The sequence below is a fragment of the Pongo pygmaeus genome, chromosome 15 (genome assembly GCF_028885625.2).
Source record: "Pongo pygmaeus isolate AG05252 chromosome 15, NHGRI_mPonPyg2-v2.0_pri, whole genome shotgun sequence".
Taxonomy (NCBI): domain Eukaryota; kingdom Metazoa; phylum Chordata; class Mammalia; order Primates; family Hominidae; genus Pongo; species Pongo pygmaeus.
Genome location: NC_072388.2, coordinates 34,207,133 through 34,221,893, shown reverse-complemented (window position 1 = coordinate 34,221,893; position 14,761 = coordinate 34,207,133). Strand labels below are relative to the sequence as shown.

General features: G+C 37.9%; 1 pseudogene; it reads right to left on the bottom strand.

Moving 5' to 3' along the window:
• Nucleotides 1-13,995: 13,995 nt before the first annotated feature.
• LOC129012322 (RNA-binding protein EWS-like) lies at nt 13,996-14,761 on the bottom strand (annotated as a pseudogene).

Sequence of the window (14,761 nt, the reverse complement as noted above, 5' to 3'; positions counted from 1 at the left end):
GAGTGGCAACCATGCCCCAACTGGCAATCTGGCTTTCATGCCCAGGCTTATGTGCAAAAGACTGGGTCCCTTCCCACTTCTATGTGGTGCTGCGGTGCTGCTGCCACCAAGAGCAGGCAAGCCTTGCCACTGCCAACACCAGTGCACACTACTCAGACCCAGAGAATCATCCTGCCACTGCTACTGCCAGCACCCATACTACACCAGCCGCCCAGGTATCTCAGAACTCATTCACCCTCCTGGCCCACCACTGCCACTGCCAGTATTTGAGCAAGCCACCTGGAGGCTCAAGAATTGACCTGCCTGGTCCCACTAACACCAGTGCTAGCAAATGTCACCCTGAGGCTAAGAACAAGTATACTCAGCCCACTGCTGCCACCACTGGGGCCTGAAGAATGGCCCACCTGGCAGCTTTGTCCCCAGCAAAACTTCATCACAGCCTCTACTAATAAATGCACCCTAAACAACCAAAGAAATCACAGATATTATTCACACCATCTACCATCGAAGAAATCATGCAGAGACTACACTACTGCACACGCCCAGAATCGAAGCCCAAAGGGCCCTATCCAAGCAACACTATTGACACATCTTCAGGAAAAAGTCCACCCATATGAAAGCAAATTTTAAAAATTGAAAGAAATTACTACTATGCCAGATGCACAGATATCAATTTATGGATGCAGGAAACATGAAAAAGCAAGGAAATACGACACCTCAAGAACACAGTAATTTCCCAGCAACAGATCCCAATCAAAAAGAAATTCATGAAATTCTGAAAACAGAATTCAAAAGTGTGATACTAAATAAGCTCAGTGAGATACAAAAGAATTCTGAAAAACAATACAAAGAAATAAGAAACACAATTCAGAATATGAATGAGACATGTAACAAACAGATAAATATCATTAAAAAGGACCAAATAGAAACTTTGGGACTGGAGAACTCCTGGAATGAAATATAAAATACACTTGAAAGCGTCAATGATAGGCTAGATCTGCTTTCTCTGTCAATGACAGAGAACATTCTAAAAGTAGCAAGAGAAAAGCATCTGGTCACTTATAAAGGAGCCCCTATTGGACTAACAGTTGACTTCTCAGCAGATACTTTACAGACCAGGAGAGAATAGGATGATATATTCAAAGTGCTGAAAGAAAAAACTACTCCTACCCAAGGATACTACCTCCAGCAAAATTATTCTTCATAAACGAAGGAGAAATACAGTCTTTCCCAAGCAAATGCTGAGGGATTTCATCACTACTGAACTGACCTTACAATAAATGCTCAAGAAAGTCCAAAACTTGAAAGCAAAAAGATGACAGTTAGCACCATGAAAATATACCAACTTATAAAACTCACTATAAAGCAAACACACAAATGAGGAAGAGAAAAGACTCAAATGGTACCACCACAGGAGAACAGCAAACCACAAGGACAAACAAGAAAAAAAAAGAAAGAAAGAAAGGAAGCAATCAGAAAATAATGAACAATAAAGCAAATAAAACTTCATATATCAATAATTACTTCAAATGTGAATGGATTCAATTCTCCACTTAAAAGATGTAGACTGGCTTAAGAAATTTTTAAAAAGTGAACCAACTATTTGCTGCCTACAAGAAACACACTTTACCTGTAAAGACAGATACAGACTGAACATAAAAGGATGGAAAAAGATATTCCACACAAACAGAAATCAAAAGTGAGCAGGAGTAGTTATACTTAGATAAAACAGACTTTAAGTCAAAAACAGTTTTTAAAAAAAGACAAAGACAGTCATCATATAATGAGAAAGGGATAAATCCAGCAAGAGGATACAATAATTTTAAATACATATGCACCCAACACTGGAGCACCCAGATTCATAAGGCAAATATTACTAGATCTAAAGAAAGAGCTAGACTCTGATACAATAATAGTAGGAGGCCTCAACTCCCCACTCCCAGAGAAACATTAGACTTAAACTGGACTTTAGACCAAATGGACCTAATAGACATTTACAGAACATTTTATCCAACAACTGCAGAATAAACATTCTTCTCATCAGGACATGGTACATTCACCAGGATTGACTATACGTTAGGCCAGAAAGCATGTCTCAACAAATTTTCAAAAATCAAAATTATATCAAATATCTTCTCAGACCACAATGGAATAAAACTATATAAATCAATACCAGGAGGAACTTGGAAACTATACAAATACATGGAAATTAAACAACATGCTCTTGAATGACCATTAAGATGAAAATCAAAAATTTCTTGAAACAATTGAAAATAGAAACATAACATGCAAAACCTGTGGGACACAGCAAAAGCAATGCTAAGAGAGAATTGTATAGCAATAAATGCCTACATCAACAGAAATAAAGATTTTAAATAAACAATCTAATGATACACCCCAAGAAACTGGAAGAGCATGAACAAACCCAAAATTCACAGAAGAAAAAAAAACAAAGATCAGAGGAGAAGTGGTGAAATAGAGCAAATATTTCAAAGAGCAAATATATATATATGCTCTTTGAAAAAATAAAGTTTATAAACCACTAGACTAACCAAGAAGAGAGAAGACCCAAATAAACAAAGTCAGAAATGAAAAAGGATACATTACAACTGATACCACAGAAATACAAAAGATCATCAGAGATCATTATGAACAACTAACTATATGATAACAAACTGGAATATGTAGAGGAAATGAATAAATTTCTGGAAACAAAACCCACCAAGATTGAATCAGGATGAAATAAAAAACCTGAACAGACCAATAACAGGTAGCAAGATTGAATCAGTAATAAAAAGCCTCTCAACAAAGAAAAGTCCAAGACCAGATGGAATAACAGCTGAATTTCACCAAATGTAAAAAGAAAAATTAATAACAATCCTCCTCAAACTATTCCAAAAACTGAAAAGGAGGGAATCATCTCTTACTCATTCTATAAGGCCAGTATTACTCTGATGCCAAAACCAGACAAGGACACAACGAAAAAAGAAAAGTACAGGCCAATATCCCTGATTAACACAGATGCAAAAACCCTCAACAAAATACTAGCAAACCAAGTGCAACAGCACATCAAAAAGATAATACACCATGATCAATTTAAATTTATACTAGGAATGCAAGGATGGTTCAGCACATGCAAATCAATAAACATGATACACCACATCAACAAAATGAAGGGCAAAACCATATGTTAATCTCAATAGATGCAGAAAAAAGATTTGACAAAATTCAACACCCCTTTCAGGATTAAAAATGCTCAAGAAACTAGGCATAGAAGCATCATACCTCAAAATAATAAAGGCAATACTAGAACAAACCCACAGCTATCATCATACTGAATGGCGAAAACCTTTCCTCTATTAACTGGAACAAGTCAAGAATGCCCACTTTCACCGCTTCTATTCAACATAGTACTGGAAGTCCTAGCCAGAGCAATCAGGCAAGAAAAAGAAATAAAAGGCATCTAATTTGGAAAAGAGGAAGCCAAATGATCCCTCTTTGCAGACAACATAATTTTATATCTAGAAAAAACAAAAGATGCTACCAACAAACTCCTAGAACTGATAAACAAATTTGGTAAAATTACAGGATACAAAAACACAAAAATTGGTAGCACTTCTATACTCCAATAATGAAATAGGCAAAAAAGAAATCCAGAAGGCAATTCCCATTACCAAAAAAAATACCTAGAAATAAATTTAACCAAGGAGGTGAAAGATCTCTACAAGGAAAACTACAAAACACTGATGAAAGAAATCGAAGAGGATACGAATAAATGGAAAGACATTTTGTGCCCATGGATTGGAAGAATTCATATCATTAAAATGACCATACTGCCCAAATTAATCTACAGATTTAATACAATCCTTATCAAAAATACCAATATCATTTTTCACAGAAATGGAAAAAAAAAATCCAAACTTTGTATGGAACCAAGAAAGAACACAAATAGCCAAAGCAATACTAAGCAAAAAGAACCAAGCTGGAGGTATCACAGTACCTGACTTCAAAACAGACTACAAGTAACCAAAACAGCATGATGTTGGTATGAAAATAGACAAATAGACCAATCTAATAGAATAGAGAACCCAGAAATAAATATTTATAGCCCACATATTTATAGCCAACTGATCTTCAACAAAGCCACCAAGAACATACATTGGAGAAATGACACCCCTTTCAATAAATGGTGCTGAGACAAGTGGATAACCATACTGAGAAGAATGAAACTGGCTATTAGATACATAACCTGAAGTAAAAAAAGAAAGAAAAAAAAGAATAAAACTGTACCCCTATCTTTCACCATATACAAAAGTCGACTCAAAATGGATTAAATACTTAAACGTAAGACCTGAAACTATAAAACCACTAGACTAAAACAGAGAAAACTCCTCAGGATACTTACTGGTCTAGGCAAAGATTTTTATGGCTAAGACCTCAAAAGCACAGGCAATAAAAACAAAAATAGGCTGGGCACGGTGGCTCACACCTGTAATCCCAGCACTTTGGGAGGCCAACGTGGGCAGATTGCTTGATCCCAGGAGTTCAAGACCAGCCTGGGCAACATGGTAAAAACCCATCTCTACCAAAAAAAGGACAAAAATTAGCCAAGTGTTGTGGCACATACCTTTAGTCCCAGCTACTCAGGAGGCTGAGGTAGGAGGATCACTTGAACCAAGGAGGCAGAGGCTGCAGTGAGCCAAGATCATACCACTGCACTCCAGCCTGGGCAACAGAATGAGACCCTGTCTCAGAAAAAAGAAAAACACACAGACACACACACAAATGGAAGTATATTAAACTAAAAAGCTTCTGCACCGCAAAAGAAATAACCAATGGAGTAAAGAGACAACCTCTTGAATGGGAGAAAATATTTGCAAATTACTCCTCAAACAGGGGACTAATATACACAATACACAAGGAACTCAAATCAACAGTGGAAAAAGTAATTTCATTTAAAAATGGGCAAAGGCCTTATTTACTACAAAACAGAAATGTCTCATGACTTTTCTATGTGTACCATACTTTAATAGATCTCATACACCAGAATTCAAATCATGAATGACTGACAGAATATTTTGTTGGGCAGTCCTGATTTAAAACTAAGACTGGCTTGTAGTTAAATGAATATGTTCAGTTTTTGAATTTAATAGTAATTCCAATTCAGTAAATGCTATTACTGTTTACCCCTTCCAAAGATATGATTAGACTTCGTTAGTAATGTTCAACTTTCCACAAAGATGGTGAGTGCCATCTTAAAACTTATTGGAGATTAGTTTTATTTAGATTTATATAACTGTTTATGTAAATATATTTAAATACTGGGGAAATTTCTTCACTGTCTCAGAACAAAGCAAGGTTCACCTGTGTTTTGTGTTCATTTGCCTCTTAAACACAAGGGTTGAAGACAAATAAGGTAGCAATGTCTACTTTATATTTTTGGCCTTAACTATGCCAATCTAATTAGAATTCCCTGTATTTAAAATGGTTCCTTTTACTTATTGAAAGGCATTTTAGTGTGGGGTTTATATGTAATATCAAAGATTATTGAACACTTCTCACATTTTATAGATCTATAAGGTCACATGTTTTTAAAATAGTAGCAAGCTAAACTTCACTCTTGAATTCTTTACAATCTAAGTCAAACTAAGTTATAATTTAGGATTGTCTTTAAACAGCCATTCAGAAACATAAAACTGTAGAAACTACTTTGTATTTGTGATTGGGAATGGTGATTTGCCAACTTAAAAGGATTAAAGTAGAGGAGATATACACAAATTCTAAAATTATGTGTGATCATAAGACTTAAGATAATTAAAAAGAAAACCACAGATCATGAAAAAAAATGGGCAAAGGCCATCAGTTGACATTTCTTGAAAGAAGACATACAAATGCCCTATAGGTATATGGAAAAAATGCTCAACATCACTAAATCATGAGGGAAATGCAAATAAAAACTACAATGAGATATTGTCTCACCCCAGTTCTAATGGCTATTTATTATTAAAAAGACAAAAAATAACAGATGCTGGTGAGGATGTGGAGAAAAGGGTCTTTATACACTGTTGATGGGAATGTAAATTAGTACAACTACTATAAAAAACAGTATGGAGATTTCTCAGGAAACTAAAAGTATTAGTTTTAGTTTCAGTAGTCACAATATTGGGTATCTATCCAAAGGAAAAGAAATTAGTATGTCAAAGTGATACCTGTGCTCACAGGTTTTTCGCAGCACTATTAACAATAGCAAAGACGGCCAGGTGCAGTGGCTCACGCCTGTAATCCCAACACTTTGGGAGGCCGAGGCAGGTGGACCACCTGAGGTTGGAAGTTCGAGACCAGCCTGACCAATATGCTGAAACTCCTCTCTACTAAAAATACAAAATTGGCCGGGTGTGGTGGTGCATGCCTGTAATCCCAGCTACTCAGGAGGCTGAGGCAGGAGAATCGCTTGAACCCGGAAGACAGAGGTTGTGGTGAGCTACGATCATGCCATTGCACTCCAATCTGGGCAACAAGCATGAAACTCTGTCTCAAAAAACAACAAAATAAAACAATAGCAAAGATACAGAATCAACCTAAGTATCCATCGATGGATGAATGGATAGAGAAAATATACTATATATACACAGTGGAATACTTATTCAGCCATAAAAAGAGTGAACTCATGGCCGGGCTTGGTGGCTCATGCCTGTAATCCCAGCACTTGGCCTCCCATTTTGGGAGGCCAAGGCAGGTGGATCACTTGGGAGCAGGAGTTCGAGACCAGCCTGGACAACATGGTGAAACTCTGTCTCTACAAAAAATTCAAAATTGGCTTGGTGTGGTAGCACCCGCCTGTAATCCCAGTTACTTGGAAGGCTAAGATACAAGAATTGCTTGAATCCAGGAGGCGAAGAATGTAGTGAGGTGAGACGGTACCACTGCACTCCAAGCTGGTTGACAGAGTGAGACTCCATCACAAAGAAAAAAAAATGAAATCATGTCATTTGCAGCAACATGTATGGAACTGGTCAGTACGTTGCTGAAAATAGGCCAAGCACAGAAAGACACATACTACATGTTCTCACCCATATATGGGAGTTAAAACCTTGATCTCATGGACACAGGGAATTAAATGATAGATAGATGGTCAGTAACTGGGAAGGGTAGGTGGGGGAAGGAGGAGGGGATGAAGAGAGGTTGGTTATGGGTATAAACACACAGTTAGATAGGAGAAATAAGTTCTATTGTTTGATAGCAAACTAGGGTGATTACACTTAGCAACTAGAAGAGAGGACTTGAAGTGATACCAACACATAAGAATAATAAACACTCAAGGTGACAGATACCCCAATTACCCTGACTTAATCATTATACATTCTATGTACCTAACAAACACTCATGTCTAACCCATAAATATATAAAATATTATATATCAATAAAAGAGAAAATAGTTGTACTATATTTACTTTGTCAGAACCATTATATACTACACTCTCTCCCTCTTTTTTTTTTTTTTTTTTTTTTTTGGAGACAGGGTCCTGCTCTGTCAACCAGGCTGGAGTGCTGTGGCATGATCACGGCTCACTGCAGCCTCGATGTCCCTGACTCAAGCAAGCGATCCTCCCATCTCAGCCTCCCGAGTAGCTGGGAAGGTGTGCACCACTACACCCGGCTACTTTTTTTAATTTTTCATAGAAACAGGGTCTCCTTATGTTACCCAGGCTGGTCTCGAACTCCTAGGCTCAAGCAATCCTCCTCCCTCAGTCTCCCAAAATGCTGGGAGTATAGGCGTGAGCCGCTGTACCTGGCTTACTCACTCCCTCTTAACCAGTGGTGTGCTGGAGCCAGTTCATACCAGCTCAGGAAAGCCAATTGTTAAATTTTCAGGAACTTTGCAAGCTAGTTGTTAAGCACATCCATTATTTAAATTAAATTATATACTATATAACTATATACGGTGTATAAATATTACTATATAATGGTGTGATGAGCACATCACTTCTCAACTCAACATTCAATGACATCAAGTTGCTATCCTGAAATCAGCCATGGTGGAAATATTTATACCATAGAAATTAGCCAATGCTACAAATCAGGACTTGTTTTATTGTTTTTCATGATTGTCTTGAGCTAAGAAAGTGATAAAGAAAATATTAATAATACAAATTAAACTTGTCTATTGTGTGTATAGCCATTACATTTAAGATAGCATCCAAAAAAATGAGTAAATATTTAAAAACTATTATCCAATACATCAAAGAAGTCCCGTATATCTTTGACAAATTTGTGAACTTCTGATATACATCTTCATTGTTTCACATTTGTCTTACTCATTAACATAAAAATATCAACCAACATTCATGTTAGAAGGAATCATTCATCAATGACATGAGCAACTTCTTTACTGAATCAGATAATAGTCATGCATTTATTCATAGTCTGATATCTGTGACACTATTATTGCAGAGATAATTTTTAAAACTGTTAGTGGATTTTGCAAAAAAATAGCATCTCACACTAAAGTTATAGGTACAGGCTGAAAAACAAGGTATTTCAACTTAAAATGTATGTCATTTCTAAAAAAAAAAAAACACAGTGCTGCAATCCTGCCTCTGTTGTACATCAAGTGTTCATAGATGCATAAGTGTGATGGGTTTGCTTCTGGAATCTCCATTCTCCATTGGCCTAATCACCTATTCCTGTGCCAGTATCTTGCTGTTTTAACAACTGAATCTTTATTAAAATTCTAATATCTGGTAAAGAAATATCTCCTTACCTTATTCTTCTTTGGAAGTGTTTGGTCCTTTGTTCTTCCATATACATTTCCAAATCAAGTTGGTGAAGTTCCTTTGAAAAACCCTGTTAGAATTTTAGTTGAAACTGCATCAAAATTATTCAACAATTTGAGTTGCAGTTTATATTATGACATTGAGTCCTCCTATCCATACGTTGTATGGGAGATCTATTTGTTTTCTTTGAATTTTTAGAAGACCTTTATAAAATGTATAATATAAGATGAACATGTTCTGGGGATCTAATGTACAGCATGAGTGGCGATAGATATGTTAATTACTTTGATTGTGGTAATCATTATACAATGCATATGTATATTAAATCATCATGTTGTACACCTTGAATATATGTCTTTATTTGACCATTAAATATTTTTGAAGAAATTTGTATTAAATAAATTTACTTTTTGGTAAATACTATCTTGCCAGCTCTTCAATATTTTGGGAAGATGTTTAAAAATAATTTTGCAGCATTTTTAATCATTTACAAAAAGAAGAGAAGCTGAGATACCTAACCAGCAATATTATTGAAAATAGTCTTTTCAAGCAGAGTTCATATATCCCGCTTAGTACTTTGCCTCTTGGCAGCCAATTAGTATGATATAAAAAGATAAATATGGGCCAGGTGCAACGGCTCATGCCTGTAACCCCAGCACTTTGGGAGGCCAAGGTGGGCAGATCACCTGAGGTCAGAAGTTCAAGACCAGCCTGGTTTCCCATGGTGAAATCCTGTAACCCCAGCACTTTGGGAGGCCGAGGTGGGCAGATCACCTGAGGTCAGGAGTTCAAGACCAGCCTGGTTTCCCATGGTGAAATCCTGTCTCTACTAAAAATACAAAAATTAGCCGGACTTGGTGGCATGTGCCTGTAATCCCAGCTACTCAGGAGGCTGAGGCAGGAGAATCGCTTGAACCCAGGAGGTGGAGGCTACAGTGAGCCAAGATCCCGCCACTGCACTCTAGCCTGGGTGACAGAGCAAGACTCCGTTGCAAATATATATATATATATTTTGAAAACTTCAAAAACTATTTTTAAACATTTAAATATATATACATGGATATATACACAAAGAAATACATGTATAGATGTACATATATGACATATATACGTATGTAATGTACATATAAATGCAGAATCTGTGTGTATGTAGACAGTTTATGGGTGTGTACACACTTTTAAAAAGAAAGAATAATTGACAAAATTGGTTGTTTACCTACTGGAAGAAGGCAGGAGGACAGAATGGGAAAGAAAGTAAAAGTAGATATAGGTTACTGGTAATTTTCTAATTCTTGAATTGGATGTTTCCTTTAAATCTATTATATTATGAGTAAATTTGAATTGGATAAAAGTTTCCTTTAAATCTATTATGAGTAAATTTAAAAGATCTTTTAATCTTTTAATATAACATTAAATAGTTAAATGAAATACAGAAAATAAATTTAAATTATAAAAACAAAAACATTTTAATGTTCATGTGTGCATGCCTGATCACAAGTTTCATTGGGGTCTGGGATATATCAAGACAATCTATACATACATAAGCACATTATTGAGCCTGTTTATTTTTTGCCTCTTTTTTAAAAAAAAGATGGGACTCACCGCATGAAAGTGAACTGATTAAAATCTTTGATCCAGAATGCAGTATCATTACCATTGGTATATGTGTGATCTTTTTTATTTATTTATTTTTTTTTTTTTTGAGACAGAATCTCGCTCTGTCGCCCAGGCTGGAGTGCAGTGGCGCGATCTCGGCTCACTGCAAGCTCCACCTCCTGGGTTCACGCCATTCTCCTGCCTCAGTCTCCTGAGCAGCTGGGACTACAGGCGCCCGCCACTACGCCCGGCTAATTTTTTGTATTTTTCTTCAATAGAGACGGGATTTCACCGTGTTGGCCAGGATGGTCTCGATCTCCTGACCTCGTGATCCGCCCGCCTCGGCCTCCGAAAGTGCTGGGAATGACAGGCGTGAGCCACCGCTCCCGGGCAGGAGGATTAGCCGGGCGTGGTGGCGGGCGCCAGTAGTCCCAGCTACTCAGGAGGCTGAGGCAGAAGAATGGCGTGAACCCGGGAGGCGGAGCTTGCAGTGAGCCGAGATCGTGCCACTGCACCCCAGCCTGGGCGACAGAGCGAGATTCTGTCTCAATAAATAAATAAATAAATAAACAAATAAATAAATAAATAAAAGATCACACATAAACCAGTGGTAATGATACCGCATTCTGGATCAAAGATTTTAATCAGTTCACTTTTATGCAGTGAGTCCATCTTTTTTTTAAAAAAAAAAAGAGGCAAAAAATAAACAGGCTCAATAATGTACTTATGTATGTATAGATTGTCTTGATATGTCCCAGACCCCAATGAAACTTGTGATCAGGCATGCACACATGAACATTAAAATGTTTTTGTTTTTATAATTTAAATTTATTTTCTGTATTTCATTTAAGTATTTAAAGTTATTTATACCTTTATCATACATCATTAGAGTAAATATTTTTAAGAGACTCTTGTTTTAGATGTGAATATATGGTGTATGTGTGTGTACATACACATGTATGTATTCAAACACATGTCCCAGCCAAAAAGTTTTTGAAAAATATTGCCCTACATAATTCAGAAGGCTACCTTGGTGCCGATTGGCTCTCTTCAGCTTCATTTTTTTCCTTTGGTGTTGACCTTTTTACCGACTAAATTAGACCATTTTAAAACTGCACGTGTTTATTCCTGGGTTCCTTTCAGATCTCTAGGGCACAACTGCTAACAGTGGCCTTGGAGTTGAATGAGGCTGGGAGAAGAAATCCAGGGAGTGAGCAGCCTCTCTGATTTCAACACACAGGACCATCTCTCATACCTGTTCATGGTGACAGCTGGGAACTGCGGCTGGGTTTTTTGTTTTTGTTTGTTTATTTGTTTGTTTGTTTTTAGATGGCCTTATCCCTTCCCAGAGAGCACAGGAGTTTGTAAATTGAGATAGGAAATCACGGGGAATTGATAAATGTTAGAAATGTCTTTACTGTTAGGAAAACAGTTTGGAGACAAATAGTCTAGAATCTTGGGCCGCCATTGGCATGAAATTCTAACATCTAAAACCTCAAAGTGCCCTCTGCTGGCAACCAGTGTTCACCGCCCCTAGTCTGTAATTACAAAATCATGCAGACTTCATTGGTACGTACTAAGTTTTAAACGGATACACAGGGAGTTATGCTATATTTACTATCATGTTCTCCAAATGACAAAATGGAAATGGCACCCCATAAGTTAGAATAGCTCTAAGTTACACAGAATCTACTGTTAAAAGACAGCTTTTGCTACATGATTTTAAGCATTACAAACAAAACAAATCTATACACTAATTGAAAATGAAATGGACTGGTCATTTATAATTATTGAGAATAATTGTTATATTAAAACTAACTGTTTTGGCCGGGCACAATGGCTCACGCCTGTAATCCCAGCACTTTGGGAGGCCGCGGTGGGTGGATCACTTGAGGCCAGGAATTTGAGACCAGCCTGGTCAACATGGCAAAACCCACTCTACTAAAAATACAAAATATTAGCCGGGCATGATGGCTTGCACCTGTAATCCCAGCTACTCGGGAGGCTGAGGCAGGAGAATCACTTGAACCTGGGAGGGGGAGGTTGCAGTGAGCTGAGGTCATGCCACTGCCCTCCAGGTGGCTGGAGTGCAGCCATTTTGAAGAAACTTTAATTAAAGAAACTTTAATTCAAGGTATAAATCTCTTTTGAGTCCTTACTTTACCAAACAGTAGTTTATATAGTTAAGTAAATTAGGATATTTTTGATATGGAGTGAATATATTAAAAAATTGTTGTTAGTTTTGTGATATTGTCAGCTTTCTGATACTATTGTTATGTTAAAATATTCCTAATATAAGTAAGTGGAGAGCTGATGGATGAAACATGCATAGTGAAGTGTTGGTAATTGTTGAATGAGCATGATGGCCACACAGCATTCACTATTCTATTCCCTCTACTTTTTTGTATGTTTTAAAATGTCTAAAATAATACAACACATCTATAGACACACATACTCATACGCACAAACACAAACATACAACTACAGTACAATGTATTGCAGATTGAAATTTTCTGATGATAGGAAAAGTACATAGAAGTGCCACCTTCTATATTGTTGTTCAAACACTATAGACACACCAGTGCCATTGGTCATTGAGCTGTTTTACTTAAAAAAAATACAATAATAAAATAAAACATAGTAGTGGTAGAGTGTACTACATTTATAAAGTTAACATTTTGTGAGCAAGTATAACTTTAAAAGAATTTTTTGCAAGAATCCCCAGGAATATATGAATTCAATTCATTCACCACTGTATAAGTGCAAAACATTTAATATAAAACACTTATCAAAAATGTTCTGCTGGCCAGGTGCAGTGGATCACACCAGTAATTTCAACACTTTGAGAGGCTGAAGCTGGAGGATCACTTGAGCCCAGGAGTTCAAGACCAGCCTGGCAAACGTAGTGTCACCCCATTTCTATTATTTTTAAAAAAAAAAAAAAAAAAAGGTCTGCTTGGCCAGTGGCTCACCCCTGTAATCCCAGCAAGCAAGTTGGGAGAGAGAGGTGGAGGCAGGAGGATTGCCTGAGCCCAGGAGTTTGAGACTAGCCTAGGCAACACAGCCAGACTCCATCTCTACTATTTTTTTTTAAATTAGTCATGTGTGGTGGCACCTGTCTGTAGTCCTAGCTACTCAGGAGGCAAAGGCAGGAGACTTGCTTAAGCCAAGGAGTTACAGCCTGCAACCGAGCTATGATCATGCCACTGCACTCCAGCCTGGGCAACAGAGTGAGATCCTGCTCCTTAAAAAAAAAAAAAAAAAAAAAGTTCTAATTGTTCTGAAAAAATTTTTTTTTAATTTAAAAAGTTATTAGCTAAGTTTAACAAACTAAATCTTTTCAATCATTATCAGCTTCAACTTCAACAAGGGGAGAAAACTATCACCAAGAATATTCAGCAACACATGTACAATAATCCAAATTCACCTAGTTCACTATCTACAACAAAGACAGCCCCTTCACAATTCTAGCAACTTTTATTTTACTCTCATCTCTCACCATTTCCTTCCTGCACCCCAGGCAATTTGCTGCTCCCCATACTCATCCCCACTCCCATATACCTCTAAGCCTTTATACCAGCTGTTCCCTGAGCTCCTCCTCACCTGGTGAGCACTTACTCATCAGTCATTCAAAACTTGACGCAGAAGTCTCCTCCAGTGTAGAAGCCTGGCTGTAGAATCCAGTTTGGGGTAGGTAACTAGTGGGAGGCTGCTGCCTATAGCTGCTTTGTTGACCATAGCTACTCTGCTGTCCATAGCTGCTCGGTTGCCCATAGGTGTTCTGCTGAGAGTAACTGCTCTGATCATAGCTGGTAGGAGGGTAGGTTGGAAGTGCAGTGACTGGCTGCATGGGGTAGCTCCCAGGTACCTGGGGATAACTGTAGTTACTCTGTCCATATCTTAGGCCGGTTGTTAACCCCATGCTAGATTGAGGTTGACTAGTCTCAATGGGTTTGTTACCATCCTATGGTCTTATAAGTGTAATGGCTGCTGGCTGCTGCCCATAGGCTGGGTAAGCAGTCTGAGTGCCATATGCAGACTAAGCAGCATGGAGGCCTGGGTGGTGGTGACTGTAGCAGTGGTGGTATCATAAGCACCAGTGCCACACCCCTGGACAGGCCGGCTGTATGCCTGGGGAGCTGTCGGAGTAGTATAACCAGTGTGAGGCTGTCCATAAGAAGTTGCATAGCCCATGGGTTGCAGTGGTCTGAGCCTGGGTATAGCTGACATCAGTGGGCTGTCCATAGGTTCCATAGCTTTGTTGCCCATATGCCTGGGTGGTCTGTGCATATCCTTGAGTGGGCTGGGCAGCATAAGCCCTGTAGCCCTGCTGCACTGCAGCTTGGCTATAGGTACTGTAATCCGTTGACGCCATTTTCTCTCCTTCCTCC